This window comes from Sapajus apella, unplaced genomic scaffold, assembly GCF_009761245.1.
Source record: "Sapajus apella isolate SASKATOON/1434 unplaced genomic scaffold, GSC_monkey_1.0 scaffold63, whole genome shotgun sequence".
In the NCBI taxonomy this organism is placed as follows: domain Eukaryota; kingdom Metazoa; phylum Chordata; class Mammalia; order Primates; family Cebidae; genus Sapajus; species Sapajus apella.
In genome coordinates this window covers 5,623,958-5,649,164 of record NW_022437003.1, presented here as the reverse complement: position 1 = coordinate 5,649,164, position 25,207 = coordinate 5,623,958, and the positions used below count along the sequence as shown (strand labels likewise).

At 40.0% G+C, this 25,207-nt stretch overlaps 1 long non-coding RNA gene across 3 annotated transcripts in view; it reads right to left on the bottom strand.

The window, feature by feature from the left end:
* LOC116529739 overlaps positions 1–25,207 on the bottom strand; it is a 328,070-nt gene that overhangs the window by 29,711 nt on the left and 273,152 nt on the right. For all 3 annotated transcript variants that reach the window (XR_004259643.1, XR_004259642.1, XR_004259644.1), the window contains one exon: positions 10,208–10,330. This is a non-coding gene — a long non-coding RNA (uncharacterized LOC116529739). The remainder of the gene's footprint in view (positions 1–10,207; positions 10,331–25,207) is intronic.

Genomic DNA, 25,207 nt, shown 5'->3' with positions numbered 1-25,207 from the left:
AAACATCAAAAAAAATGGAGAAAAATTCTTGATTAAAACTGTTGAAAACATTCTTCCTACTAGAAGGTCTTGATTTATTCCTCAAGCCATTTTGCATATTCCCTATGCATACCACAGTAAACTCTTCCAGCGGCACTTGGCAGTCTTTGTTGCCCATTCATTATTTCCCTCACCAGATGATGAGCTGCTTAAGAGTGATCTTTAAAGTCCCAATTCTTTCATAATATGTGGAATATGGTAGACACCATAATTGCTAAAAACAGGTGACAGACTATGTGGAGTGATTAAAAGCAGAAAAGAAGGGAGTAGAAAAAAATCAGGTGGTGACTGGGCACAATGGCTCACCCCTGTAATCCCAGCACTTTGGGAGGCCAAGGTGGGTGGATCACTTGAGGTCAGGAGTTTGAGATCAGCCTGGCCATCATCATGAAACCCTGTCTCTACTAAAAATACAAAATTTAACCAGGTGTGGTGGGGCACACCTGCTATCCCAGCTACTTGGGAGGCTGAGGCAGGAGAATTGCTTGAGCTGGGAGGCAGAGATTGCAGTGAGCCAAGAGCATGCCACTGCACTCCAGCCCGGGCAACAGAATGAAACTGTGTCTCAAAAATGAACAAACAAACAACAACAAAACAGGTGGCTAAGGACAATCTTCCCAAGAAACCATACTCCTTCTGTTTTCTACCTCAAGTTCTATGACTGGCTCCATCTTATTTGATTTTTTCATGTTAAGAAAATGGAAAGTAATAGTTTAATGAAAGTGAAGTTAATATTTTCTTTGTTGCCAAAGAAACAATGTTATATAAATGTTCATTGTTTCTTGCTTGACTACTAAGTATATACTTTCAATATTATGTTTTAACAGCCTTAATTCTTGCCCTTTTCCTTCACCTCCTTACATTCAGAGAAATATTAATCCTATGAATGTGGGTACACCTTGTACCTTTTTCTCCAGTCTCTTATGTCCCAGTAAGCTCCAGGCTCTACAATATCATTTTTATTCACTGGGTTAACTATAAGTCCTTATTTGCCAAAAAAAAGTTCTTTTACTGGTGTTCTGAGGAAATTATTGATAGCTAATTTTTAAGTGATTTAGTCAGGATATGAACTTATATAGTCATGCTGCACATTATCTATGGATAGGCTTCAGGAATTTTTAACGAAGATGGCAGACCGTTCAAGTTTAGATCAATCTTGTATAACTGTATGTAGCTATGCCATAGTGTTGTAAGGATGTTTAGCTTTGTTAGATCTTTCTTTATATCTCTGTGTGTATATAATTCATAACATAAAGTCATTGAGAAATCACTGACTTAAGTCAGAATGCAAAAGTGCTAGTCTTGGGTATAAATCATGCCCAACTCAGTAAATCATATAATCTCTTTGAGTCTCAAATTCTCTGTAAAATGAAAGTAAAAATCCTTGCCCTGCAGTAAAGCAAATAATGACATGTGGTTGGAAGCTTGGAAAATTGTGTCATTTCACACAATTTAAAGATATTATTAAACCTATTTTCAGCTCCTAAAGAGATGACCCAGATATATAATCAGTTGGGAACATAAGAGAATCATATACAAGTATTATCAAGAAGCCAAGAGCTTGTCCATACAGGGACTGTAAGTGGTTTGCAAGTGCGTATGAAGGAGTGTGTACTTAGATGATGTGATCAAGGATAGTCTTTGAGGTATGTGTGCAGATCCTTTTGACTCACAAACTCACACCCACTTCCAACCCATTTCCTCTTGACCTAATTGAATTACAAATGTGGGAAATTTAAGTGTTAATTTGTCATGCCTCTTTGCCTATACACTTGGCAGGCAATACATTTTTTGGTCAACAAGATACAAAATAATATCTCTGGGTTCACTTGGAAAACTTTTGCTAACTTGGTAAGAGGGCAGATAAGGTGAAGCAATGCTCCCTCCGGACTTCTTTTTTCCTTGACTTCGTGGCCATGATGTGATGATGCCTTAAAAATCCAGAACACTACAGATGACGCAGTGGATTACCACCCTCCAGATATCTTGTTCTATGTGAAAATCAATGTCTTTATTGAACCGTTCTTAGTTGGGTTTGTTGCAGGCAAAATAACTTTTTAGTAATACAAGACATTTACCACATGAGAGGTAAATGATTTCTCTAGGTGAGCACTGGCTGGAAGAAAGACACCCACATTGCAATGGCCACAACTAGAACAAGCTGATTTAAACACAAAGGAGACAAACATAGCATAACAGGTATTGTTTCTCTGAATTTTGCACCAGTAACTAGAGCCCTAATCTAGTGCTACTGACAGGATTTCTCACATGTGCTCAGGATACCCCCTTGGTTTTGGCCTCTGTTGTTCAGCAAGTGTTTCTTCAGAGGGCTGATAAGTAGGTAGATAATAATTAAGCAGAGATAAAGATTTGAGTCAACATGCAAAAGTACTCTCTAACAACCAGGACTACTCAACATGACCCACGTGGCATTTACCCTCTTCTAACAAACCAATCCTTTGGAGAAGCCATGGAATGGGCTTCCTGGGTGCAAGGCAGGATGCTTTTAACTCTGAAAGTCTAGGACTATCTGATTGTGAGTCCTTATTAGATGCTATCCTTGTGCAATAAGAAGCAGCCTCTTCCTGGCCGGGCAAGGTGGCTCATGCCTGTAATCCTAGCATTTTGGGAAGCTGAGGCGGGCAGATCACGAGGTCAGGACATGGAGAGCATCTTGGCCGATATGGTGAAACCCCGTCTCTACTTAAATACAAAAAACTAGCCAGGCGTGGTGGCGCGTGCCTGTAGTTCTAGCTATTTGGGAGACTGAGGCAGGGAACTCTCTTGAATCTGGGACCTGGAGGTTGCAGTAAGCCAAGATTGTGCCACTGCACTCCAGCTTGGGTGACAGAGTGAGACACGGTATCAAAAAAAAAAAAAAAAAAAAAAAAAAAAAGCAGCAGCTTCTTCCCACAGGGAGTTTAGAATTTATAGCATAAGAAATTCTCTAGTGAAGAAAGAAAGATATTAACATGATAAGGAAGTTGTCTATGTTGCCTTATTCAAACTTAGCTTATTTTGTTTTATATGTACATTGGGGAGTAGAAGTTATTTTCATACAGTCACCTGTCTGCTTCTGAGGATACCAAGTGACCATTTAGAGTGCTGCCCCAAGCAGCATGGGATTCCAGTTTTCTACTGTTATCTGGCTCAGAAAGCAGCTTATGCAGGCCAAAGAGAAATGAAATGATGATTGTACTGCAGACAGCGTAACTGATCTCTTCCTTTAAATGCTAAAGGGACAAAGGTCATTGAGGATGATTTTGTCTGCATCACTTCTCCAAATCTAAACAGCCATGGAATTGCAGACATCCACAGTACTAAGAATTTTTAGTTAGCCTCTGCAAATTTATTCAAAACTATTTTATGGGCCAGACGCAGTGGCTCACACCCATAATCCCAGCACTTTGGGAGGCCGAGGCGGGTGGATCACCTGAGATCAGGAGTTTGAGAACAGCCTGGCCAACATGTTGAAACCCCGTCTCTACTAAAAATACAAAAAGTTAGCCAGGCATAATGGCAGATGCCTGTAATCTCAGCTACTTGGGAAGCTGAAGCAGGAGAATCGCTTGAACTGGGAGGCGGAGGTTGCAGTGAGCCAAGACTACATCACTGCACTCCAGCCTGGGCAACAAGAGCAAAACTCTGTCTCAAAAAAGGAGGAAAAAACCCATTTTATGTTAGGTATTTTATGTGTATTATCCAATTTAATCCTCACATTAATCATTACCTCCATATTATAGGAGAGGAAACTGAGGCATAAGAAGGATAAGTGTCTTAGCAAATTAACATGGGAACAGAAAACCAAATAACATGTGTTCTCACTTCTAAGTGCAAACTGAATAATAAGAACACATGGACACATTGTAGGGAACAATATGCATTGGGGCCTGTCAGAGGGTTGCAGGTGGGAAGAGGGAGAGGATCAGGAGGCATAGCTAATGGATGCTGGGCTTAATAGCTGGGTGACAGGATAATCTGTGCAGCAAACCACCATGGCACACGTTTACCTATGTAATACAAGCCTGCACATCCTGCACATGTACCCCTGAACTTAAATGAAAAGAAGAAGAAGAAGTGATTTTTATCATGTATCAACAGCTAATAAGGAACAAAGTAAGATTCAAATCTAGGTTTATTTTGGCTTCAAAACTTATACTCTTGCTATGCTATTTATTTGCTTTATATTATTTAATGGTATATGTTTGTGAAGTTCCACTTAACACTTTTTCCCATTTATCTAGACAAGGAGAAACTGCAATAACATAGCAGCTGCTCAGTTAACGCTCTTAGGGCATCACTGTGTGTGGTTAAGATCCAGCATGATACGGTGGACAAGCATGGGTCGGGCACGGTGGCTCATGCCTGTAATCCCAGCACTTTGGGAGGCCAAGGTGGGCAGATCACAAGGTTAGGAGATGAAGACCATCCTGGACAACATGATGAAACCCTGTCTCTACTAAAAAAAAATACAAAAATTAGCCAGGCGTGGTAGTATGCACCTATAGTCCCAGATCCTGGGGAGGCTGAGGCAGAAGAATCGCTTGAACCTGGGAGGCGGAATTTGCAGTAAGCTGAGTTCGCGCCACTGCACTTCAGCCTGGTAATGAGTGAGACTCCATCTCAAAAATAAATAAATGAATGAATGATAGATAAGCATGGTAAGGAGCCTTATATCAAAGCAGGACAGGTAGACATGCGTAGGGAGCATCTGAACCACGTACCTTTAAAGTTACTCTTCATGAACTCCAAAACTTTCATTTTATTGAAGAAAAGTATCAAGGTTAGTAGGTGTCAAGGAAAATTTTTCTTTGGACCCTTTCTCTTAGTTGCTACCCAGCCTCTGAAAGTCATGATTGTATTTAATCTTCAAAAAAAAAACAATATATTCAAGTATTTTAGATAGTCAATAGTGAAGTTCAGATACTACAGTCATTCTGTATTAAGAGAAGTAAAGAAGTCCATGGTTTGTTTGAAACTTGTGCCATGTAATATATATTCTAGATAATGATGACTTACAAGAGTATTTATGAATATGTAAGCATTTTGAAATTCAAATAAACCCTATGGGTTAATCTTTGTCTAAAATAGAAAATGACTCAGACAAGCACACCGACATTCACACACAAGGAGAGCACATACCTATCCTTCATAAATTTCCTCTCGGGACTAATTAAAGTGCCTCTTACAAAGATTTAAACTCGTATCTTGCTATGCTAGATTCTCCAAAGACAGACAGCAGGTGGGGAGTTTGGAAACAACATTTCAGGAGGTGAGGGGGTAGCGTTTTAACCAGGGTATATGCTTCTCACAGCCTCTGCATCCTTCTATGAGAAATGACTGAGTTGGACTTGATCTCTTAATTTTGTTCTTGGCTCCAAAATGCCAGAATGCTATGAAAATAGGTACCAATTGTCCATGCCAAATGTTACCCCTCTAGAGTAGGATTAGAAAACACAGCATCTTCTAAATCTGATGCTTCCATTATAGAACTATTTATCCCAGTCAAAATGGATGAGTAACAGGGTTTATAAAGTCCTAGATGATCAAGTGGTTAATCATGCTTAAGCAGAGGGAAGATAACACAACTTTGAACATTCTTTCTTTTCTTCTTATTTTAAAAATTGGCTTCTATATGCCCTCAATCTTCACAAGTAAGGAAGGACACTCCACAGAGATATCGCTAAGAGGCTAAATGAACCACACAGCATGTTGAAGCATGTTCATCAGCAGATGCTGCATCCTCACCTTTCTTCACTGAGTGCTACAAACACTTAGCCCTCAACTCTGTTAAACTCATCTCCACGTGTTGTGACCAAGGCAGTCTTTGTGCAAAAAAAAAAAAAAAAAAAGTCATGTGTCTTATGCAGGTAAATCCACAAAGCCAAAGATGGCATGCGTATCTCTTTATTTCTACACAAAAGAACCCCAAGTTTCCACTTCCACTTCATTCTACATCTTTTCTCTATTTGTAATCAGTGAGTGACAGCAAAAGGGGCAAAGAACAGAGGCCTCGGAGGCAACACAACGTATCTACAACCATCCGATCTTTGACAAACCAGACAAAAACAAGCAATGGGGAAAGGATTCCCTGTTTAATAAATGGTGTTGGGAAAACTGGCTAGCCATGTGCGGAAAGCAGAAACTGGACCCCTTCCTGACACCTTACACTAAAATTAACTCCAGATGGATTAACGACTTAAACATAAGACCTAACACCATAAAAACCCTAGAAGAAAATCGAGGCAAAACCATTCAGGACATAGGCGTAGGCAAGGACTTCATGACCAAAACACCAAAAGCATTGGCAACAAAAGCCAAAATAGACAAATGGACCTAATCAAACTCCACAACTTCTGCACGGGAAAAGAAACAGTCATTAGAGTGAATCGGCAACCAACAGAATGGGAAAAAATTTTTGCAGTTTACCCATCTGACAAAGGGCTGATATCCAGAATTTACAAAGAACTAAAGCAGATTTACAAGAAAAAAACAAACAAGCCCATTCAAAAGTGGGCAAAGGATATGAAGAGACACTTTACAAAGGAAGACATACATGAGGCCAACAAACATATGAAAAAATGCTCATCATCACCGGTCGTTAGAGACATGCAAATCAAAACTACATTGAGCTACCATCTCACGCCACTTAGAATGGCAATCATTAAAAAATCCGGAGACAACAGATGCTGGAGAGGATGTGGGGAAATAGGAACACTTTTACACTGTTGGTGGGAGTGTAAATTAGTTCAACCATTGTGGAAGACGGTGTGGCGATTCCTCAAGGACCTAGAAATAGAAATTCCATTTGACCCAGCAATCCCATTACTGGGTATATATCCAAAGGATTATAAATTGTTCTACTATAAGGACACGTGCACATGAATGTTCATTGCAACACAGTTTACAATAGCAAAGACCTGGAACCAACCCAAATGCCCATTGATGACAGACTGGACAGGGAAAATGTGGCACATATACACCATGGAATATTATACAGCCATCAAAAACGAGGAGTTCGTGTCCTTTGTAGTGACATGAATGAACCTGGAAACCATCATTCTCAGCAAACTGACACAAGAGCAGAAAAATCAAACACCGCATGTTCTCACTCATAGGCGGGTGTTGAACAATGAGAACACGTGGACACAGGGAGGGGGGCACTACACACTGGGGTCAGTTGGGGGGAATAGGGGAGGGACAGCGGGGGATGGGGAGTTGGGGAGAGATAGCATGGGGAGAAATGCCAGATATAGGTGAAGGGGAGGAAGGCAGCAAATCACACTGCCATGTGTGTACCTATGCAACAATCTTGCATGTTCTTCACATGTACCCCAAAACCGAAAATGCAATAAAAAAGGGGGCACAGAAGGGACTTTTTGAATATGTATATTAGTCTTTTTTCACGCTGCTAATAAAGACATACCTGAGACTGGAAAATTTATAAAAGAAAGAGGTTTATTGGACTTACAGTTCCACATGGCTGGGGAGGCCTCATAATCATGGTGGAACACAAAGAGGAGCAAGTCACATCTTATGGGGAAGGCATCAGGCAAAGAGAAAAAGAGTTTGTGCAGGAGAACTCCTCTTTTAAAAACCATTAGATCTCATGAGACTTATGCACTATTGTGAGAACAGCATGAGAAAGTCCTGCCACCATGATTCAATTACTTCTCACTGAGTTCCTCCCATGACACGTGGGAATTGTGGGAGTTGGAACAATTTGAGATGAGATTTGGGTGGGGACATAGTCAAACTGTATCAGTATTCAAAGGCAATAACAAAACAAAATGGAAAACTACATTTGCAATTTACATGAACAGAACATATACATATATATATAATATATTCATATTCAAGAAAAGTCTTGTTATTTTAATTTCAGAACAGCAATAAAGACCACAAAACCCAAGAATTTTAAGCACTTTCCTGCTGAGCTTATGACTTAATTTATTTTTTTAAATTGTGATAACCACACAAAAACATACATTCTTTGGAGACCTCAGTAGCCTGAGTACTGCGTGTATTATTTGCTGTAAGAGATGAATGAGGTAGCAGGGGCAATTTCTAATTGGAATCCCTTGGTTTTCACCTCCCCCTTCCACATCCTTTCCTACAAATTTAGTTGCCAATTCAGCGTTATGAATTTAATAAGTGTTCCTGGTGTGTTTTATGGGGAGAGAGAAAGAACTTATAAACTATAGGCTAAAAAATAAACAAAAACCAAAAACTCCTTTCTACACTTGCTTTGCAACTTCTAGCTTGAATGCAATAGAGGACCCTCTCCTCTTCCATAAGACATGCATGTTCACATTTAGCTTGAAGCCCTCAATGTTCCTAGAGGGTTCCAAAACCCTCAATGTTGCAAGAATGCTTCAATCTGTGGTTTTAAATATTTCAGGGACTAAGTCATGTCCCAAATCTCGACAGAATACCCATGCCACTAGATTATGAGGTTATCATTATTACCCCTTCTTGGTAGTATTACCTTCTAGTCTAGGATTTTTGGTATTTGGATTTTTTTTTAATCTTGCTATCTGAAAGACTAGTAAAAGGTAATTCAAAGCTTAGATAAAAGACATAAAAGGCATCTGTGTTTCATATGAGTGTTTGAAGGAGAAGTTAAAGATCTGTCTGCTAGTGGTAATGAACTAAAGCCCTCCCTGTATCCATTTTCCAGAGAATACCCCTGAGGGTAAGCACCAGAAAATGGCATGGATTCCCCATCCTGCCAGTAGCACTGCCAGCTCTGTAGCATAAATGAGGGTCAGGTGATATGAGCCAAGAGGATTTTGACAAAAGCAGCATTTCTCACAGCTGCAGAAGGGCTGGCACAAAAGAAAATTTAGGAATTCAAAACTTTCTCTGACTCTCACTGCAAATTTAGATGGCTACTGTGGTATAACAGTAGAAATGTAAATTGAGACCTAAAAATGTTTCTTGGATGGAAAAATGTTTACTACACGATATTTAGTGAAATAAGAAAAATGCAAAACTAAATAGTATGAACTCACATTTGGAAAGGAACAGAAATGAAGATAAAACAAAACATCAGAGAGAGAGTGAGTTTAGAAAGAGAATGGAAGTAATTAGACAAATATGTTAATAATAGATGGTAAGATGATCTATGATTATTTAAATTTTTAATACATTTTTGTGTTTACTATAAAATAGAAAATAGATATTCTAAACATATATTTAGCGGGGGGAAAGCTGTTAAGGCTGAATTGCAGCCATAACTGGTTTAACATATAATGATCACATCTTTCACATTTGTGCCATCTTGTCATGAATTATTTCAATTTTTCTCCTCCATGAAAATTTTCATCTTGCCTGTTGGAGGCTGAAAAATGAAGGCACTAATAATTCCAATGATCTTTCGACTGCCTCCTAATTATAACAGAGTTTAGATCGATGAAAAGTTTGAAATGTTTATGATGAACATGGTATCAGGGCTGAAAATAAAAGCTTCTGGAATAGTAAAGGACTGAATGTGTCACTATGTGAAATAAGTTAGGAAAGAGTACAGGTGGTGAAAAAAATGAAAAGAAACCATTGTTTGCAAGAAAATAAGCACGGTAAGTTGTGTGATCATATTTCTCACATTAGAGGTGAGATCTCTCACACAACAGTTTGTCTCTCTTAGAACATAACCACAATGTTTATTTTCCTTTTTCTTACCACGGGGAAACCTAAAATATGTACTCCATGATTAACAAGTATAGCTACTGTTTACTGGTTGTGTGCCATGTGCCAGATATATCAGAAAACTTGTAATACAATATTTTACACATACTGTTGTATATAATTCTAAGAAAATATCCCATCTTTATGAATAACAAAATTGTGGCATAGAGGTTGCGCCACTTGTCCAATGATACACCCATAAAAAGGACGCAACCCACACTTGAACCCATGTCGGTCTGACTCTGAGCCTATGCTTTTTCCAACATTCTACAAAATCCTACAACAGCTAATGGGAATGCAAGATATTATCTAAAAAGCTGGTTGGGCTAAGAGAAAGCTAGGATTCCTCTGAGGCAGACAACTTTATCTTTGGTTAGGAAGTCACTTCAATTTAATATTTTGTTATGAAGGTTGAATTAGTTGGAATAAGAAAATAGTAATTAAGTGATTTAAGGCATATACAAATGTATTTCTCACTTACATAATGATCCAGGGTGTCCCAGTTCAGGGCACGGCTGTCTTCCACATGACTATTCATGAGCCCAGTCAGAGGTCATCTCCGCCATCCTCAAGATGTGATTTCCAAAATGTGACTGCTCCAACCCTTGGGAAGGAAAAAAGAACACAGAGGAGCACACGCATGAGTGTCTACAGGTCAAGCTTGGAAGAGGCACCTGTCAATTGCACCAGCGTTTTGGTAGGGGGAGCAGAGTACCCTGGCAATACCTCCAGAAAGAGGACTCAAGTTGAAGAGACAAAGCAGAGCAGAGATTCAGAAGGCTGTAGAAACAGGAAATTGTAAGGAAAATCCCTAATCAGTCTTGGAGAAATTTGGGCAGGCTGAGTTTCCCAGAGTATGGGCTTTGGGGCAACCAGCCATTTTATTGAAATATTGACTGAGGGTAGTCCCAGAATGCTGGAAAATTTGAGGTTATTTTGGTTACAAATAGCATGGATAGCTGTGGTAGGGAAGAGTGATCACTGGACTTATAAGCAGAAATTCAGGCATCTTAATCCAGACTTTGCTACTAACTAGTTGTTTGCTTTGGGGTAAATCTTTCCATCACCCTGAGCCTCAACTTTCTATGTCACTAAACAAAAAAAATATTAATTACTCCACAGGGTTGTTGACTAATGAAATGAGATAAAGCATGTGAAATGCATTGGGACTTGTAAAATGCTATACAAATGGAAGGTAAAACAGCACCACTGACCTAGAAAATGCATTGAATATGACCCCTTCACATGTGTTTCAGATACGTTCCTGGTTACTAATGGGGAGAAGAGGAAGGGCTAAAAACACTATGAGGGAGAAAATACACTGACAAAGAAGCTGTTTGGGGTTGGAGGAAGATCTGAGTGCAAAGAACCCACCAAAAACCATATATCAATCATACGTTAGTCATGTATTTCAAATGAATTTTGTCAAAAATTTGAACAATCTCTTTGTTAATATTTGATATTTTTACCCAGTAAAAGACCAAGACACTTAGAAATGCAGTGAACAAGAGAAATTGAGCATATTTTAGATTTAAAATGTAGTCAGCAATTAATTTTGCTTGCGTGTGTGTGTATGCATGCGTACATGCATGTGTGCATTTAAACAATGCTTTCTAATAGCTGTGATTGCTGTGATTTCCTAGATTTTACTTGCCTTTTGCTCTGTAGAGTTAATTAAATACCAGAGAAATGTATTTGCTATCTCAAGTTCCACACTCTTGTGAGGATTTTGTCATTGACTTTGGTCCACACAGGACACCTTTAGAAACATAGCAACACTTAGGTGCTCTTGGGAAAAGCTAATGCATCATTAACATGTCAATATTGCTATTCCCCCCTTAATATCTCTGGCTCACTCAGTTATCATATATATAAAAAAAAATCCTTGGAACTAGGAAATTAATTTCTATATACTTTTAGAATATATCTCCTGGTGAAGGGTACACAGGGCTTCCTTGTACATTTTCTTACAACTTCCTGTGATCTGTAATTGTTTCAAAAACAAATATTTTTCCCTACATATATATATTGAAATAAGTATAATTACATATAATTATATAATTTTTATATATTATAAATTATAAAATGTATAATTTATACATATTTTATAATATGCATTATATATTCTTTAATCTGTTAAATAGTAAAATTATATATATATGTATATATATATGTGTGTGTATATATATATATATATATATATATATATATAAAATTTTTTTTTTGTTTGAGATGGCTTCTCACTCTGTCACCCAGGCTGGAGTGCAGTGGCACAATCTCGGCTCACTGCCACCTCTGCCTCTCAGGTTCAAGCAATCCTCCTGCCTCAGCCTCCAGAGTAGCTGGGATTACAGGTGTCCACCACCACACCCAGCTAATTTTTGTATTTTTAATAAAGATTGTGTTTTTGCCATGTTGGCTATGCTGGTCTCGAATGCCTGACCTCAGGTGATCTGCCCTCCTTGGCCTGCCAAATTGCTGGATTATAGGTGTGACTGGCCTCTCTACATATTTCTAATACAAATTTCCATTTATATGCTATCCAAGTTATAGGATAAAAAGGATATTCCAAAAGAGAGGTTTCTTAGTAGAAGGCATCCTTTGATTCAGAAGAAGCCACCATGAAAAAAAAAAATGCAGTCATTACAGCTAGGTTCTTTCTTTTGACAAAAACCCCTAAGAAAAAAAAAGGCACTCTGTAGGATTATAAAAATCTGTTGGGTGGGCCTTTTCAAGGCACTGTCATCCAATCAAAGCACTGTTATTTGGCATGTATTTTAATACTTCAAAAAATGTTTACTGAACATTTTTAATGTGAGAACTACTGTGCTAGACTTGTAGAGAAAAACGAAGACACCATCCAAAAGGCTCAGTCACTGAAGTCATCATCTTTAATCTCTTCCTCATTCTCTGCATCCAAATAGTCTCTAAACTCTATAGATTCTTTTTCATAACTGCCACATCATTCTTTTATTCCCATTCCCATGGCTACTTTCTGAAGTCACAGGACCAGCTCTCCCCACAATGTGCCTTAGACTTGTCTCTCTCCAATTTTTTTTTAACATCACCATCAGCATGAAATATTACGTTGCTCTTAAAATCCTTTATTGACTCACCATTTTCTCAGCTGGCTATTTTCAGTTCCCATTTTGTGCAGTGATAAACTTTAAAGCAAACGAACCTCAACATATTAAACAGTTGAAATCAATTGGTATTATATAATAATTTATCTGATGAGTCCAAACTAGTTTATTACAAGACCAATCTATGAGAACACTGAGATATTGACATTATCACCAAAATTTGAAAACAGACTTGTGTGTAAAATTGTAATCTTGTATCAGCCTCAATATCCAATTTTATTTCTGAGTTTGGTTTAAAATTCAGAGTCATTAAAAATAAAATCAACCATAATTGACATTGATAAATACATGAAATTAGGAACAGGTTTTTAAATAGATACTTTTGCAAACTGATTTTTTTTTTCAATTAAATAGAATGACAGAAGCTTTATTTTGAGGGTTGTGCAAAAGGATGGGAATTTGGCCACATACGTTAATTGTGTCGGTCATCTTTCATGTATTCCAATATGGTTTCTTACATATTCGTGAAGGGTTCCTCCTTCTATTGCAGCTATTAAAACAATTTTAAAATATAACAATATAAAATTCAGGGCCGGGCGCGGTGGCTCAAGCCTGTAATCTCAGCACTTTGGGAGGCCGAGGTGGGTGGATCACGAGGTCAAGAGATCGAGGCCATCCTGGTCAACACGGTGAAACCCCGTCTCTACTAAAAATACAAAAAATTAGCTGGGCATAGTGGCGTGTGCCTGTAATCCCAGCTACTCAGGAGGCTGAGGTCGGAGAATTGCCTGAACCCAGGAGGCGGGGGTTTGCGGGGAGCCGAGACCGCGCCATTGCCCCCCAGCCTGGGAAACAAAACCAAAACCCCGCCCCCCCCCCCAAAAAAAAAAAAGAAAAAGAAAAGAAAGAAAAAAAAATATATAAAATTCAAATCAACCACCATAAAGCAGAATCAGGTATATTCATGGTTAACTTCTTAGCATATTAATATGGCCTATGAAACCCTCTATTGTCTTGTTCTTACATATTTTCTCCAACTTTGTCTTCCCACCTTTGTCCCCAGGCTCTGGTCCCTATTAACTATTTCTGGTTCTTTAAAAATGCCATGATTGTCAGCCCTTGGTTTCCTGTCTCTCACATTTTCCTCTGTCTACAATGTCCTTAGAGTTTTCCCTTCTATGAAATCTCACTTCTCTCCAGAAGGTTTGGCCGCTCTCCTTATGCCCCATCTACTCTAGTGAAATGAATCTGCATTATGCCCTTTATTGCATTTATTTGTTTTTACTTGTAACCTTCATCCCTAGACTTGATGGAAGGACCATGTGTTGTTCATGTTTGTGGTAAATTTATATTGTGTCCAGTTAGCTTAGTAGGAAACACAATTCCCAGAATCCCCTGTATCGCTTTTCACTGGGGTTGGCATAAGAGAGGATTGTGCAAGATTCAGAGGCATACATGTGTCAGCAGCCTCTCATCCCCATTGATCAGTGTATTGCATCAATGGCTGCAGCAGCTCACAAGGATCATTGCTGATTCTGGTTCATGCTTTGGTAGAGACCAGCTGAACCAACAGCTTCTCTAGGCCCTGCCAGATTCCATTCCAGAGCTTCTCCAAGTCCAGGGCCAGCCACATTTGCAGCTTCATGGCAAAGGACAGTACCTTCTTCTGTAGATCATGTATGCCATTGATTTTATGATTTCCAGGTTGCCTGCACAAGTTCTGTTTGTCCTTACCCCCGCTGCTTCAGATACAACTTTTCCTCCCAACTGCTGACCTACCATGATTTCGAGTCCACCAGACATAGAGGTAAAGACTCCTGTGAACTTTTTCATGACTGCCTATAATAGAGGAAGGTCTAATTCCTAAAATAAATTACTTACTCAGTATCACACATAGTGTTTCTACCTCATAGACCAAGCCCTACCTTACACAAGGTTACACTCCAGAACGTAAATCAATATTTGATCCTCAGCAGGTATTCATTCAATAAATACTCTTCACCCTCATTAACAATTATTGTTAACTTTGGTGGCAAAAGTAGGGAAGATGTAAGGCAGAGAAGAAATTAACAGGAACCTTAAGGTTTGGCTTTATAGATACCAGAATGATAACTCATCTTGGATATGACTATGTACAAGATGAGTTGAGAGGAGATAAATTTGTATAAAACAATGTCTGCACATTTTTTTTCCTGGGGAGAGATTGGGTCCATTGCTTGTCAACAGATTCTGAAAGAACCAATGTTATAGGTATAGTCCTTATTTTATAGATGTGAAAATTATAGCTGGGAGATTCCCACAACACAACAGAGTAATAACAGAACTCAGGCCAGAACCAGGTCTTATGATCTTAACATTTATTTTCCTTGAATTCTAGCATGGAAAATGACACTAAAACAAAATTTTAGTAATAAAAATGCCGCAGCAGAGGAGAGACAATAGAGGATACTATAAATACTTCTGAGTGCTCAGCAGCCCCAATCTCACTAACATTCTTCTGGGAACCTACTGACAATTGGCGGTCATCTGTCTATCTTATAGCAGGCAGGTGAACACAGAGTTTAAAGCAATGGATAATGATCAAAAGGCTAGTCTGGATGTGTTCAGAGGCTTCTAAAGTTCCATTTCTGATTTAGAAATTGTCTTTAAATGGTGTGGTTTCCTACACTATTTTTCCAACTCACCTTTCCCTCAATAAACGCATGTTTTATTATTTCTGTGGTAACTTGAACCTACTCCTCTCCCTAATCTGAAGTCCTCTTCACTGCTGCTACCATATATATGTAGTATTAGCGCCCTTATGCATATGACAAAAAGAAATACAAGTTTTAAATTTTCTTCCTTTAGTTTAAAAAACAACACAAAACAAAAAAGAATAAGAAGAGAAACCAAAAAGGAAGTAGAGACAAATGATAGCAGAATTTTCTTGGTTACATTATCCAGAAGCAGGCTCTGTGATAGAGATTGTCTGCGGAATTTTTATTTGTGAGTTCTTGCAAGACAAGTACCCAGGAAAGTGAAAGAAGAAGAATTGGACAGAGAAAAATTAGAACTATGACGCAGCTACACAAAAAGTCTTAGCTAATCCCATGGGGAGCTCTGAAGCTGGCATGCCCCATCAGCATTATCCTGAATTGAGGTAAAGAGAATGAGACCTTGGTACTCCTACAATAACTAGTCATTGGAGGCAGGCATAATCTTAACAATGGCAACTCCCATCAGCCAAGGGCATTTCCCAGTCAGGGACTCCACTGTCATCTATCAGATGCTAACACTCCTGGCAGCTGGAGAAATGAGTACCTCAATCCTAGAAAGGGGTTGGGTATCTCACCACAGCATTCATTCTGAACCACGACTTGTGCTGCTCAGATCAACTTGCTTTGTATAATAAGTTTATTCCATCCAGAAACAGCTCCTTCAACATTCTGAATGGCCTTGTGTCTTGGGGAAAGTTTTAAGGGGACTGTGAGTGAGCTGAACTATAGCCCTCCCAGCTCTGCTGCTCGTCCTCTACTTTCTAACCATTCGGGATGGTCCTCTTCTTCTAACCCTGGATTTCCACCCTCCCCTGGCACCACTGCTTCTCAAGATGGCTTACCTGATGGAGTGGCACAGACCCTCATTCCTGAGAAGCGAGTCCCTGGCTGTCATGCTTTCCAAGGTCATGACTGCTGATTATTATTTTAACATCAAAACTCAGCCAAGAAATATCTTTGGATTACCTACATGCCCAACGTATTCTTAACTACCTCAGTTTTATAACAGTAACCCTGTATCTTCTGAGGATTTGCCAGCATGTGACAGTTCTTCCCGATTGCTAGTCTCTTGGCAGGAAAACCCTGGACCGATCAGGAAATACTCATAGCTTAAAATTTAATAGGACTCCTGGAGAATATGACCCCCTCTGAAAACCCACGTCTAAATCTGTAGATTTCACAGATGTGCAACGAAGAATAAAAATTCACAAGCGAGTCCTGGGGAGTGATCGTAAACAGGCACATTCTTGCTTCCATGCCATTGGTTCCTGGGCCCATGTATTCTACTTATTGAACACACAGCATCATTTAAGGGCTACTGATTTAGGGAGATGATTATGTCTTAAAGAATAGCACTCCATCTTTGCAGGGTATCACCTCCCAATTAGCACCTCAGCTGTTCCTTCACAAAGCTGTTTTGTCACTCTATTATGCCTGCAACTCCAGGATGGTGTAGAATATGGTAAGACCAGGAGGTCCCATGGCCATGTGCCCACCACCATTTCTCCTTTTTCTTTAATGTGGGTGAATGGTTTGAATTAAATGTTATTTAGTACCTGTGTTGGTAAATCCAATACTCTTTAAGTCTACTGATGTTGTGCTGGCTGAAGACCTGAAATCAAAAAAGGTAAATCCATAACTGAAGCATATGTCAATTTCAGTCAAGATTAGTGACTGCCTCTTCCAAGGTAGAGGAGGTCCAAAAGTAATCAGCTTAACCCTAAATTGCTGCTTGGTCTCCTCAATATATGGTGCTCACCATTGGTTTCTTTTGCTAGTAGGTCAAATATCTGGCAGTAGAAGGTGTTTCATCTTTTTCAGTGAGTCGGAGCCCATGCTACTGCACTCTTGCAAACCCAATATCTCTGTTAATATGGTTCCTTGGTACACAAGCCCATTCCCCCAGCACTTGTGAACAAATGAAGATATAATAGATACCATTAACCTTCCTCCATTAGGTCTTTAAGGTTATTCTATCTCTGCTCCAGCATCTATCATCTTGGTTGGGTGAGGGTCATTCTAAGAGTCTTCCACTTGGTCTTCCCCTCTACAGTAGTTCTGACCCCACAGATCAAGGAACTAATGTGCATGTTCTGCCAACTACCAAACACCTCTATTCCAACTAACACAAAAGGACTGGAGAAATTGACCACTAGGTAGGTATAGCATTCTATCTTTGCAGAGTATTGCCGGGATAAGTGTAAGTCAGATACACGTCAGGATTCCACTTATTACTTGACCCTCATATACCCTGACTCTAATAGGGAGGCCATGATGACACTTCTGATCCTGAGTATTGCCATCAGCCTGAACTTTGCGTGAAGCAATCCTTGGAATGTGTGAGTATTCTGTTTTCTTCAATGTATGGTTATCCAGGTAAACGGCTATAGGGCTCTTCAGGGAAGACCTGGCAGGATCATTCCTGTATATAATTCTCATGGCTTTACAGCATTCTTCACCCTGGGAATCCAGACTCTCCCTCATTGCATGGGTTCAACGTCTAAAACCTACCTCAGGTCTGGAAATGAGGCAAACGACTTGTTAAGAGGGAAGTTTCTCTCAGCCTCCTGTCTCCTGTCATTGATTTCTTTTCATGGATTAAACTGTACTCTTGTTGGCTGGTCATTTATCCTTTCCCTGAGGTGTTGCATTCTACATCCAATCTCCACAGCTTTCTGTGGTTCAGGTCCCCTGGCTGCCACTCCATCCCTGACATTCATTAAGAAGATGGATCAACCTTTTTCACTGATGGTTAAGTGCTACCATTTGACTTTCTTATTTTGGCATTCTATCTGCCCCAATGCTTCCTAGGATCCCCTTTCTGAAACATTTCCTATTATCAACCCTGGCCTATAGGAACTAGTCAAAAATTCTGTACCCCTCTCATCAGCACGTCTTACCATTTTGGTGAATGTTGTCTCCTATAAACCTTCTGCAGAGCATAGCTGGCTGATAGATTTGCAGGCTGTGTGTAGAATATCTACTCTTGCATATCTGCTGCTTTGAATCTTTTAATTTCTTATTTCATCATCTTCCAAGGTAGCTCTGGAATCCCACTTTATTAAGTGTGGGTTATTGCTATCTCCAAGTTCTACAAGCCATCCTACCAGCATATTAGCACCATTTCTTGGAACTTCACTAGGGTGTTAATTCTGTGTCAGAGGAAAGTGCTGTTATAATAATAAAAACTCTCCCTTATTCATTTTTTTTGTTCTAGTCCTGTGATTTAGCACCCTCAGGATTCAGTTCCATGATACTCTCTAGCTCTTGCTGGTATATGCTAACTAGGTCCAGTGGTTCTTTCAGGGTATACGTATTTTTTTTTCCTTGCCAAGCCCAGAACTTCCCAGGATGTTACAGAATGACTTAATTCTAATTTATTGCCTAGTGGCCAGAAGAGATCGGGAGGGACACATTCTAACATGATCATTGCTGTCCTGCAAGGCAGTGGTGTCCTCACTGTCTTCAAGGAAAAAGGTATTTAACAGGAAAGGCAGGCCATTTCTGCTTGCCCCAAGACTTCATGGCTATCTGAGATTTTAATATTTTTGAGTGCCCTGATTTAGTATTTCGGGGTCTACCCTGTTCCAACAAGGGTCCTGACCTTGAGAAAGCAGCTTTTCCACCCTTGAGATTTTAACCTTTTCTAGAACTTTGTTACCCTTATAATTAAGTCTTGGGCTGATCTTTGACTTATTCTGCTCTCTGGCTGTAGGAGATGTCTCTTTATGTGCTACCAAAGAGACCCTCTGACTTTTACTCTTGGCCTTTAGCTGGTGATTAATCACTCTCAACCTTCCATTGTCTTTCTCCAATGCAAAAATTGTGCTCAGCAACAGCCATTTGAGTCCTTTGTCTTTATAATTACCTCATGTCATCAAATGCCTGAAATGTTGCAATCTGCCTGTGCATTCCCTTCCATCCATATTGCATCCCAATGTAAAACTGTAGTTTTCACAACTGCACACCTACCACATGGCAGGGGCTGTGAACACTCTACCTATCACCATCAATGAGGCTTCACTACCAACTAGTCCATACATAAAGTATATTTGATCTTAGCCAAAAGACCAAGAAACAGCTGGTCCGCACATAATCTAGTTCCCAAAATCCCACTCTAGAATCTGCTTTCTCAGAACACTTCTGGCACCAATTCTTTTAGGTTAGGTTCCTTGAAATACAGACAATGAGATGGACATTTTCATCACAGAAATCTATCAAGAAAATTTGGCAGCCATGGAGGTGTGCCACACAGATTTACCCACAAGACAACCTGCTACAAGGAAAGAGTTTGAGAGCCTCCCGATGCTACAAGTTAAGATTTTTTGCAACATTTACACTGTGATCACAATTTCCTTGGGCTTCTCCAGGCCAGTGACTGGCCACAGCAGACATACTAAAGCCATTTCTGCCTGACTGTGGACTCCTCTGATAATCACTGTTCTGATACACTTCCTCAGCCTGATTAAGACTTTCTCAGAGCTATGCTGAAGGCAGTCTGAAGTTTTTCCTACCCAATCCTACTTCCTTCCCGCTTTCCTTTCACAGATGTCAGACCTGTAGCCCAGTTAGAAGTCTCTCTTGATGACTCCTGCTTCCTCTGCTTTTCATTTTTTATAAGTATTTTCCCCAATATGTGCATATTTACATGTCTAATTTCAGTTTGACATCTACTTTTTGGAGAACCCTAATCGACACAGGAGTGCTCTCAGGAAGAACTCCTATCAGGGATTCATAAAAAGGAAGAATGTAAAGGGAGAAGTTAAACTCTAGTGCATTGGCAAGAAAGGGACGGTCTGTTTTTGTGGGGAGCTCTGGACCTGAGATGGCCCATCAGTTTTGCCAAATTGAGGCAAGAGGATCAACCATTTGTACCTTGCCTCCATGAGTCACTGAATAAAGGCTCCCACAAGGGAGCAATACAACACTGGATGTGTCAACTCCCTTTAGCTGAGGACAAGTCCCAGGGAAAGCCTCAGGTGTGAACCACTGCAGCAAACACTGCTGTCAGCTAAGGGAATAAGTGTCTTGCTCCCCAAGGGGAAAATGTAGCTGCATATATCATCTACTTTAAAGAGGAAACTTCAGACTATTGTTATAATTAAGGAGCCATGGTAATAAACTGCCCCCTTTATAAAGGGAGAACATCACCTTTGATAATACTCTATAATTGAGTGGAGTACACCTCTGTTATTAGGGCAAAAGCCAACGGAAGAGAATCCCACCAGCAGAGCAACTGGGAGACAGAGATATACCACCTATCAATGGAGTGTGCTCTGTATGAGTTAGATACATTTCTTCCTGGTGTTCTTTGTGCCACAATGAGATGACATTTCTTCCTCTTCTCTTTATGAAGAGAACGGGAGATATACGGTCAATTGTTCAGCCAACCTAAAGTCAGGCACAAGGTCAGGGTAAAGGGAGTTCCTACCTTTATTGATGCATACAAAGCATTTTCTCACAGCAAATCACAATAGCAGTAGCTATTCTTTAGTAGTCTACTAAGAAACAGGAATGTTTCTTGCAGCACGGCACTTGCCATATCAAGTTATTGAATCCCGAATAATCATATGAAATAGGTATCTCCATTAAATGGTTAACCCAACTGATTATTAGAACATTGATAGTTTTTCCCAGTGTTACACAGCCAAGAATCAACAGACTTGTGATCAGACCCAGTTTTCCTTGGCTCCAAGAATAATTTTCTTTACACTCTCCAGTGCTTTCAAATTCACTTGGAAACTGGAGTTCCAAATGCAAATGCTTTTATTCTCTACCACACGCTTCACTTTAATGGAAAGACACAAGCCAAAGCCTCAGAGGCCCTAGACCATAACAATCAAGTCCATTGATAATTATGATTAGGCAATAATTGCACAGGTGTTTGCTACAGCAGTAACAGAATTCACCTGAAGATTGGGAACTTGTTCTGTGATATATGTGCTCTCTGCCAGCATGCATTCACTCAACAGCATTTGTTCAATAGTATCTGTATTCTTCCACCTGTGTTACCCTTATTTGGCAATTCTCAACATACAGGCTCCTGTGTGCATGTGCACACACACACAGACACACACACACACACATAAAGATTCTTCTACTCTTCAATTACTAGGATGCAGCAGACTGTTAGGGGTTTTCATTCTTTTTCCATATTCAGTCTTTTGATGTGTTGTCTGTACTATTCTTTCCCCATGAGCTAACGAGGCTGTCTCTAAGGAGGGGCTCAGGGGCAACCTATTAGAGAGAGCATGGGAGGGTGATCAGAATAGTGCAGCCTGCTGGGAGACTGTCATTTACAGACTTAAAGGCAATGCGATCGTTGCTAAAGGCTTGAGTTTCAACCAGAGCTGTAACATTCCAGCCATATTTTCAGTTGTCTGAATTTGATGGGTTGTTTTTTGTGCTTTACATTGTTTAATTTTTTTCTGTTTTATGAGTAACCATTGCTTACATTTAAAAATACCTAATCATAATGGTAATCTCTATGCAATAAAATATGCATGAAGGTAACCTGCTCATAAACTGCAATGCTGTGACAAGAATCTACCAACCATTTGAATATATATGTAAATTACTGATGGTTGTGAATAGAATTTCAACATATAAATGAAGAAAATGGTGCCACTGTCTGTGTGTAAAAGCCAGCGGTGAGGCCATGTTACAGTGGTACATTCAGGTGCTCCCAAATCAGCCTGTGTAAAATGTAAGCTTATAATAACACAGCTAAGTCTCCCTAAGAGTATTTGACATCCTCAAATGTATACAGCCAGACCACCACAGAAGAACACGGTGGGAAGGAGCCTCTTTACTTTACTTTGATGCCTCAGTTTGTTCACAGTAAGAAATCAATCCTGACTTTTAAAAATGTACTTGAGTCTTGAAAGAAAAGTTTATCTGTTTTTTTTGAAGGAATAAAAAAGAATGGGAATAAAATGAAGGGGGACGGTGGTGAGAAAAGATCATTCTGTCTCTCTGCCACCCCACCATCTCAATAAATGATGGCCACATTCAGCAGACCACTCCCAATTTCTCCCAGCCAGAGTTCCTGAGTGTCCCGGCTAACTGATGCTGGATTGCATCTGTAACGATTTCCATCAATTATTACGGGGCACACAGACAGGTTTTGACAAAATCCAGTGTTAAATGGAAACACAAACAGAAGGATGGTGTGTCTAACCAACATAAACAGATGTCAAGGAGTGCAAAATTATGCCTTTCTGTAAAGTATGTCTGTGTGTTTGCGCTAACATATGCCCACCAACATGTGTATTTTGAAAGGTAAGCACTAGGAGTAATGACTAAAGAAACAACAAAGCTTCTCTTTGAAAAAAAAAAAAAAAAGGAAAGGAAAGGAAATTACTGTTGTGGTTTCAGTACGTTAAAAATGTTTTAATATTACATTTTGCCTCCATTGAGGGGTGGGAGACAGCAGACAGGCTGTTGAGACTACTGAACTGGGACATCTAGGAACACGGGGATGTGGGCTGCGTTGGTGACCTCGGTCACAGGGATTCGCTCTTTGGAACGTGAGATCAGCTTTCCCTGATATAAAAATGAGCTGATCTCCACAAGTATTCTTCAAGGGCAGGACAGAAATGGAGAAACAGATGAAACTGAGAAGGCAAGTTTAAACAGAAAAAGACAGAATCCAGCTAGGAGCTCTTGAAGGGGGCTGATGTAGAGTTAATGGTGCTGGATATTACCTTAAAAAGGTGGATGGGGATGCCAAGCTTCCCCACGAAAAGGCAGAATCAGACTTAAAAACAGGTAAGCGAAGATTCTTCAAGCAGTCTCAACAAGGGAGGGCTCAGGGAATGAATGTCTCAGTGGGTGCTCTCTGTCAGGTACTGTGCTAGACACTTTGTAAATGTTATTTTATTTAATCCTTATAACAATTCTATGAGGTAAGGAAAATATTTCACATTTTGCCAAGCAAAAATTTAGGGTAACACAGGGTAAATGTTTTTCTGAGGATCACACCACACAGCTAGTATTTAAGCCAAGCTCTGTCTGCCTGACTTCTAGGAACTGGGACCCAAGGGACCTTCAGGAGCAGTAAACACGCCTGTACCAGGGTGGTGGGTGACCTGGGGGAGTTTTGGGGGGTTCATAATAGAATGTCTTAATTAGTGAGAGAAATTGGGAAAAAGGTTCTTGAAGGTATTGGAAATTTTCCAGAACTTGCAGTAGTATCAATTTGAATCTAATGCAGACAGTCTGAGGAGCTTGTTCTTATTGAAGAAGATTTGACGGGGAGACCCCAAAAGACTAAGAGGCTTCTGCGGGTCTTCAGCAGCCATGGAAGTGGACCACTCAGAGCTCCCTTGAAGAAAGAGCCTGTGGTGAGGAGCAGACAACCTGGCTGACAACGTCCAGGGCTGCTCCTTCAGGATCTGCTGCAGTGATTATGCAGAGGCAATATTCTCCCAGCCAAGGGTGAGCCGGTAAGACGGGAAGCACAGCAAGCTTAACCCACAGGAAATTGTGGCAATGGTTAATAGAGTATAGCGTCACTAGGGGTGAAGCAGGCAAGCAGCCATCGAGGGTGTTCAAATCTCTAATCCTCTGTAGGAAAGAATCAGGGAGCAGGAAGCAAAAGGACATTTATCCCAATAAAACATCAAGAGCTTTTGCCACTGATTTGGTGAATGTATTCCTTTCAGGAAAGAGGAGAAGGAAGAACACGTATTCACATGTAACAGGTAATTATATTTTTTTACAGTTTTACACCCAACTCCATGCTCATTTTCCTATGCACTATTTTAACATAGTCCAAAACTTCTAGAGTATGTGGACAGCTAGCAGAATATCACAACGATCCATCACATCCATCAAATCAGGCTGATAGGGAAGCAAGGCACAATTGGCTAACGTACTGTTTGTATTAGTAGGAGTCATGCACTCCACAAAGACAGAAATAAACCCTACAACAATTTAAGAACTTGTCTCTTCGGTGAGATTTTTAGAAGTCCAGGAGTCAGGGGGTACACTGAGATATCCCTTCCAAAGTAATAATTAATTTGCTGCATCTTATACTCCCTACCATTAAGAAAATAAAGCACAATACCTGAATGAAAGATTGTTTGAATTTTGGAGGGAACGCATTCTACATTTAGGATGCTTGTCCAGCCTATGTGCCAGGTACCATGGAAGTCTGCCGGATTTGAGAGTTATGTAAAGCAGAAAAGAGTTTCGGATCAGGTTTAAGATGCAGTTCAAGGAGCTCTGCCTCTTGGGCCATACTATTCCATAGACGTATTGTGTTGGTGGTATCACTGGTGGAATAAGATGCAGTGTGGAGTGTGTGGAAAACCAGAGTGAGAGGAATCACAAGCCCTGGCCCCTGGTTTTTTGGAGCAAGATGCCATCTGCAGCAGAAAATTAAATGTCTTTTGAGAAACAGCTCCTGGCACATTACCAGACCCAGGCACAGAAAGAACCTTTACCACTAAGCACCAAGTGAACATGTATCTGGGGTAGGTTTCATCAAACCCACCAAGTCATAAAGGTAAACTACTCAGAAACAGTCCATTGCCCAGACCAAAGGCATAAGTTAACTTCAAGAATAGACTCTCACTTCAATCACTACTAATGCTCCTCTCTCCCTACTCACTCCTATGTCTGTATGGGAGTCCTCAT